Source organism: Odocoileus virginianus, chromosome 29 (assembly GCF_023699985.2).
Source record: "Odocoileus virginianus isolate 20LAN1187 ecotype Illinois chromosome 29, Ovbor_1.2, whole genome shotgun sequence".
NCBI classification, from domain to species: Eukaryota; Metazoa; Chordata; class Mammalia; order Artiodactyla; family Cervidae; genus Odocoileus; species Odocoileus virginianus.
Window position 1 is genome coordinate 36,729,139 of NC_069702.1, and position 7,343 is coordinate 36,736,481.

At 33.4% G+C, this 7,343-nt stretch overlaps 1 long non-coding RNA gene across 2 annotated transcripts; it reads left to right on the forward strand.

Annotated features, from left to right (window-relative positions):
- Nucleotides 1-2,368: 2,368 nt before the first annotated feature.
- Nucleotides 2,369-6,976, forward strand: LOC110150742 (uncharacterized). Of its 2 annotated transcripts, none has more exons than XR_002317849.2 (4): nucleotides 2,369-2,452; nucleotides 4,058-4,289; nucleotides 6,509-6,639; nucleotides 6,863-6,976. It is a non-coding gene; the product is annotated as an uncharacterized lncRNA (long non-coding RNA). The 2 variants fall into 2 exon arrangements; XR_002317850.2 differs by lacking the exon at nucleotides 2,369-2,452 and adding an exon at nucleotides 3,755-3,803.
- Nucleotides 6,977-7,343: the final 367 nt, after the last annotated feature.

A 7,343-nucleotide genomic window follows, 5' to 3' on the forward strand; every position in this document is an offset into this window, starting at 1 on the left:
CGTGCAGTTGAGGAGAGTGGAATATTTCTCAGGCTATAAGCTGGATACTTCACAAGGAAACAGGGGAAACACATCAATTAATCCTTAAAGAAATGGTCTTGCCAGACACTTATGCCCCTATTTGACAAGGCTTTACAATGGAAAATAAACTGGGGAATAGTGGTAAATTAATCTCCGGTCAAATGTAATTCAGTTTTTTAAAGATATTTATAAATGCATTTCCTATTTGCACTTTTATTTTCCTGCTGCCTATGTGAAATCCTGCTACTTGCACATTTATGTAGCCCAGCATATACAGATTTTCATTTCACATTCAGCACTGGAGACCATTTCACTCTTTGTTTATGATGTTATTTTGGATTGTAGTATTTATGTAACTCTTTCTATCACTTTTTATGCTTCAGTGAACCACATTTCAGTCATGGGTCCATTTTGAGTATTAGGGATATTATGCAACACAAGCATAAAAAAAATTACAAATTTAATAATGTTAGCAGTAGCATGAAAATGGCATGAAAATATATTAGGTGAGACAAACTGTATCCTATTTGCAAATATCAAACCAATGTGGTCCTGGAAAAGACATATATAACCTTAGCAGCGGTCCCCAATCACTTTAGCAATGGGGACTGGTTTCATGGAGAACAATTTTTCCATGGGCCAGGGGGTTGGGAGATGGTTTGGGGATGATTCAAGTGCATTATATTTATTATGCACTTTATTTTTATTATGATGACATCAGTTCCACCTCAGATCATCAGACATTAGATCCCAGAGTTTGGGAACCCCAGCTTTAGAGGACATAACTATCATTAACTGTATGAGTAATGCTATTTCTATGAAAAGAAAAATTAGCCTTACATTTCAGATTTGTTTAACGATGTAAACAAATTGTTTCATGGACTTTGGATTTTTTTCTCTTCAAACTGACAAACTGCCTTCAACATGGCCACAAACCATACTTGAACAAATACCACACTATCAAAAAAACACCACTATGTTTCCCTTACACATTTCTTGTCTCTAAATTCCCTCTATATTACATTGTATTTTGCCTTCTGAGACATTACATGTGTACACACATACACATTATAATTAGAAAATAAATTAGAAGGACTCCTGTGTTTTGACCTCTTATCATAATTTAAAGCAATTAATAAAGAGTACAGGAACATAAAAACATATTTTGACCTTAGAGTACTTATCTCTATGAAGCCAGATAAAACACAGCAGTAGCTTTCATTTGTCCACAGCTTACATCTTCTCCACAGAATGTGCAATGACTGCACCCTTACTCCAGAGGGATGCTGTGCAATATCTAGAGCACAAAGAATCTGGAGGAAGGAGACTGAAACCATTGTGATGAAAAAAAAAAAAGCAAAAAGCAGCATTTCTGATTACAGCAATAATGATATTGCATATCCATTTAGAAAAGGGCATTCTGGAAAGAGTCAAAATTGACTTTTCTATCACATACTCAAGGGTATGATGAACAAGCATGTGTATTTATATACAAAAGTAGTTTCATGAATTTTCTAATAAATAGTTGGCAAGTTAATTTTATTGCAAAAATAACTATTCACTGTGTTAGTACCAATAAACTGGTTCAAACTGACATCAAACTTCTTCTCCTTACTTGCAAAACAGGAATAGTAATACCTAAACTTCCTCTCTGAAGTCAGCAGGTACTGAACTCATATCCTGAGCAAGACTCATTCTAGAGGAACAATACTTAGTCTTAATTCTTGCTTTCACTCTGTGTGTGGGGTGGGGTGGGGATTGGACATGTGCTACTGAAATAGTTATTGTATTAAACATTATAGAAGGCAGAGGAAAAGACAGTATTAACTGAGTTCTCAGCATGTTGGTTTATATTTTATCATTAGTTTTAAAAGCCATATTGAGTGAGATACTTTATCTAGTAGAGTTTATGGAAGGATCAATTATACACCAGGAGACTGAAAGGGAGAAGGGAATAAAAATGCTTGCAAGAGTTGCATTTATAGTAGGGATGGTGTGTAAGTCTTGAGTTGGTACATATACAAAGCAATAGTGATAGCTTCTGACCTCAGTGACAGACTATTCAGACAAAACTTGCTTTCTACTCATGGCTGGGTATATTTTTACAAGGTAGTATCATAAAGAAAGAGAGATTATCAAGGAAGACATTGATCCTAAAATCAATTATAAGCTTGTTAATGTGTTCAGTTTCATTCATTTCAGGCCTGGTATAAACAATGGACATTTTAGCACTCCTTTTATATTGACAGAACTAAGAATTCTCAGTTCTATTATGATGGCAAAATATGTCATCTTGTCAGAAGTGAGTAATTATGACAACTGTATTTCATTTGTCTGAGAAGAAGGCCATATTTAAAACTTCTTGGCTATTATTTTGAAGAGCTAAAGGATTCCTAAGGCAATCAGGCTAAAGAGTAGATGATCTGAAAAGGTGGAGAATTTTGGGAAATTAAAAAAAAAAAAACAGAAGGAAAGAATTGGGGTACTTTTACAAGGGCAACTAAAACCGTAGACTCCCTGACAAATATAGACTCTCTGATAAAAAATGGATAAATTATATACATACATCTTTAAGATAATCATTATATTTCTTTGTATACTATACTTGAAGTAACTGTAAGTGGTTCTCTCAAGGCTAGATACAAGCAGTTATGATCATTTTGTCACCTAATATTTCCCAGATACTTTAAAATTATTCACTTGCATTCTTCACAATGTAGACCCATCTGAAGAGATGAAAACTCTGAGTAACATGTTACCAAATACCACACTAGAGGTCAGCTGAAAGCTAAAATTCTATTGTCTCCTCTTGATATAAAGTATGACCTAAGAACATGTAGACTCAAAAATAATGGAAGACTGATAGAGACAAAGGACAATATTTGAAATATGAAAATGTGTTTAAAACAATAAGTCAAATGAAGGTTTAAAAAAACCTAATGAACATATATGAGACCAAGTTTGAGAAGACAATTTTTGGCTTTGCCTTGGTATAAGTTGCTTCTTAAACCAAACTTCTTCTGAAAAAAGGTTAACATAAATTTTCCCAAAGGTTTCTCCAAGCATGAAAGTGGGCACAATAAAAGAGAGTATAGATTTTAAGGTTATTATTTTCTGGATTTTAATCTGAAATTTACCACATGTGAGCTGAGGGAACAATGGCTAGTTAATTAGCTTTCATGAGTCTAAATTTAGTCTTAAATATGTACCTTTTAAGACTGTGCAGGGGAGGGGATTATATTTTTAAAAATGGAAATTAAGTGCTTGGCCATTGTAGTCAGTACCAAAATCATCTATCCCTTTTTATTAATTTAAAATTCTATAAATTATAAGTGCTAGATTACTAAATTATGCTCTAAACATTACTGTTTCTAGGTCTTTCTAGCTAAGTGAACTTGGGCAAATATCTGTTTCTTCATGTGTAAATAGGGTGTAAATGTAAGCTTTCTTTTCCACTCCTTATGAAGATGAAAAATAACATAAAAACATGGTCATGAAAATATGAACACAGCCCTTCATGAAAAAATGGACACAGAAGAAATTAGCCCTTCTGGGTACTTACAGTGTTCTAGGGGATTTGCTTGCAGTATTATCTTCATTTCAATCCTGTGAGGTTTTATTATTATTATTATTATCATTTCACAAGTAAGAAACTGCAGCAAGGGTAGCTTGGCCAAGGTTGATCCAAGTCATCCAACTGTTAAGTCATAGAGCACCAAAGTCAGTCCACAGTATGCTCCCCTACCCACGCCACACATGACTTCTGAATAACCAAGTTGCTAGTAAGAGAAAAGGACTATTTAATCTCAAAGCAAGAATGAAAAAGAGAAGTGTAAAGAACAGGCTAATAGATGCTATGAACAACTATTTAAGTGTCTGCTCATTTAGCAGAACAAAATAAAACTCACTAAGCTGACAAGGAGTCATAGATAATAAGTAAACAAATCATTGAGGAAATGGATAATTATTAAATACAACAAAATTGTTGAATGTGTATGTCTAATATATGTTTTTCCTATTTTTATAAAACTGCCAGTGAGAAGAGGAAGAAAAATCCAAGTTAATTCATCATATATTCTGATACACTTCAGCTGCGGATTAAAGGAACCATGCCAGTTGCTGCAACTCCAGACAGAGAGCGAAGGAATCCTATAGGAGCCCCCTGGGTTTATAGAAGTCTATCAATCACCCTGTCGGTCTTCCGGATCATTATTCAAGTTGCTATACCCAATTTTGCTGGATATATCAGATCAACTCCAGCTCCATAGGTAATTTCTCTCCCGAATGGTTTTGGAATTTGTTCTTTTTTAAATTATCTTTGGGCTAATGTCCTGCTCAAAATCTTTTTGAAAATGATGGTAAGAATGTCAATCATTACCCGTGGGCGTGTCCATGTGCATGTGCGGGCGCACCTGTGCATTTCCTTCACAATTACCTTACTGTTAATACACAGGGAATTTAAATGTATAGACAGAACAGTTCTTTAGTGCTAGTAATATTAGCTGAATATCATGCTTTCTTATGTTACTATTAACATATTATTTTATATATTCCTTTGCTTATTCTAAGGGATCTTCAAGGATAAGGAAAAACATATTTAATGGTTCCAGGTTGGTGCAAAAATTTGGCAGATATCTAGTCATTTGATAAATAAAGAACAACACACTGGGAAGATTTAACTGAATATTTATCAAAACTCAATCAGCAAACAGATATATACACATAAATATATATGTATATACACACACACTGTCACTAATTTTATTGCTATAGACAATATTAATAATATCAATAATTTTATTAATTATATGCAATATAATATTTAAATACATAAGCACTTAGTGACTGAGGAGCAACATTGATGAAACTAGTATAGTTCTTGGACTATGTGTGTTCAGTCACTCAGTTGTGTCCAAGTTTTTGTGACCCCATGAATTGTAACCCACTAGGCTTCTCTGTCCATGGGATTATTCCTAGTGGATTGCCGTTTTATTTTCCAGGGGATCTTCCCGACCCTGGGATTGAACCCAATAATTGATACTCCTATTCATATTTGCCCTCCAGACTTTGTCCTTGTAATGCAGAATTTTCTTGATACAACTTCCCATCATATTCTCCCTATGTCCATTTACCTTGGAAAAATCTTTGCTGATAGAAGTTAATTTAATGTACCTAAAATTGTTCTTGAGGAGGATACCTTTCCAAATATAATTTTCAGTCAGCTGTGGCATTTTGAAAAGACCATTGTTCATTGCAATTAAAATAATTGAGTTCATATCTCAGACCTGACATGGACCAGGCATACAACTTCCTTTTCCATTTACATTAAAAATGATATCACATCAAAACCACAGGGATACTGGAGATTATGATTTATTCTCAAATAACTCAATCCTTTTGTTCCTTAATCTTAATTTTGAAAGGAATAGCATCCTCTGACTTCCATATAAACACTTTTTCAATTCACCCTCATAACTACAAATGCTACAAGGTAGCACATATCAGCATTATCCATACTTTATACGGGAACAGATAGGAAACTTGCATGAGGCCAAATGCACTATGCCTGGCTCCATAATCATTGGGCTTTCTGCTATATACTTAAACCTTGCTTTGACTTCAGTTAGTCAATGAATCTGAGACAGTTATTGAGAGAAGTTACCTTTTATTATAATGTATAAACAAACATAATAATTACTTTTTTTTGCCTTCATTGAAATAGGAAAATATCTGTCCTATGGGCAAAGTGGATAATTGTTTTATGAGGGTTATGCTTAATCCCTTATGCTTATGCAATTAATTTGTATGTTTGTCATTCTATGTATATATATACAAGAATAACCTAATTTATATGCATATGTATAGACATCTATACATGTATGAACACATATAAATACATACACACACAATTAACAAACTTTCATTCCTATCCTTTTCTACTCCAAGGGACACTTGTATTTTTTTCTCTTTGCTAAATATAGTGCCAGATCAATCTCTTACATATCCTAGATTTACTTGTTTCTGCTGTTATGCATGTTATTAAAATGAGAATTAGATTTTCAATCAGACACATAACACATTAGATACAAAAAACATGCTAACATTAATTAACGTAATTTTTTAGGTGGAAGTGTCTTGAAGAAAACAACAGCTATATTGTTCTGACACAATTAGTGAGGCAAGATAGTATAAAAGATTCTCATCATCTAGAGATAACCTGAGGTTTGTGAGATTGTCAGAAAAAGCCATTACCTAAGTTACCATGGTTTCTTACAGAAATATAATCATAAAACCTCAAAATCATCATGTTGAATGGTAAACACATGTGGGATGTCATGAATTTTCCCATGAGTTTTCAGACTGATGATATTATACTATAAAATACATCTTTTACTATTTTGAATATGGTGGCACCCAGTAAAAATGATTGCATATGTTATTTCAAATTATATTTAATTTTATCATCATTATTTTCTTTTCTTTCCAGATGGACAGTGTGTTTTCTTCCTATTTTTAAAGACAGAAAGGTGGAAAATTGGTGAATGTTATGAGGACACACTGGGAAGTACATTGTTACTATGGCAATAAAAAAGAGAACAAATGCCTCAATTCTTCTTGGTAAAATTCCATTTCTCTGTGTGAAATGTTATAGTTCACTGCATTAAGTGTAAGAAAATAGTCTTTAACATTTTTTCTTTTTTTTTTTTTATAAAATAGTCTTTAACATTTTTAATTGGACTAGGTATATTTTAGTTTAATTTAAATGCATTTAACACCTACTATGTTCCTGGTAATTCAGTTTACAAACATGACCGAAGCACCTTTTCTGACCTCTTTGCAGCCTGTTTGGGAAAACTGGGAAACTGCTAACTTTGACACAAGAAGCAACAAGTGGTGGAAGGGAGGTTTCCACAGGAGGTAAAGCATCTAACACTCTCCTCCCCTTCAACTTGAAAATGCGTGTTCAATTAATTTTTCTTCAAAGAAATTTTGAAAAGCTGCATTTTTACAGTAAATAAACTGCCAGTAGGAAATCATGACAAAACTCTTCTTAACCAGTAGGGATATACAGAAGATAGTTTTGAAAAATTACTGTAGGATAGACTAAAAGGAATTATCAAGTATTTTTAAAAGAGAAATATGGTGATACCTTTTCAAGCCTAGATATAATCATGGCAATCACTACTTAAAACCAGTTACTAACGAGAACCAGTAACATGACTTAAAGAGCCATTTGAGAGCTAGCTCTTGCCTGCTTCTGAAGTCCCATTCCATTCCATTCTCTGTTTTCTCCATACTTTGTCACACTGATCTTCTTTAGG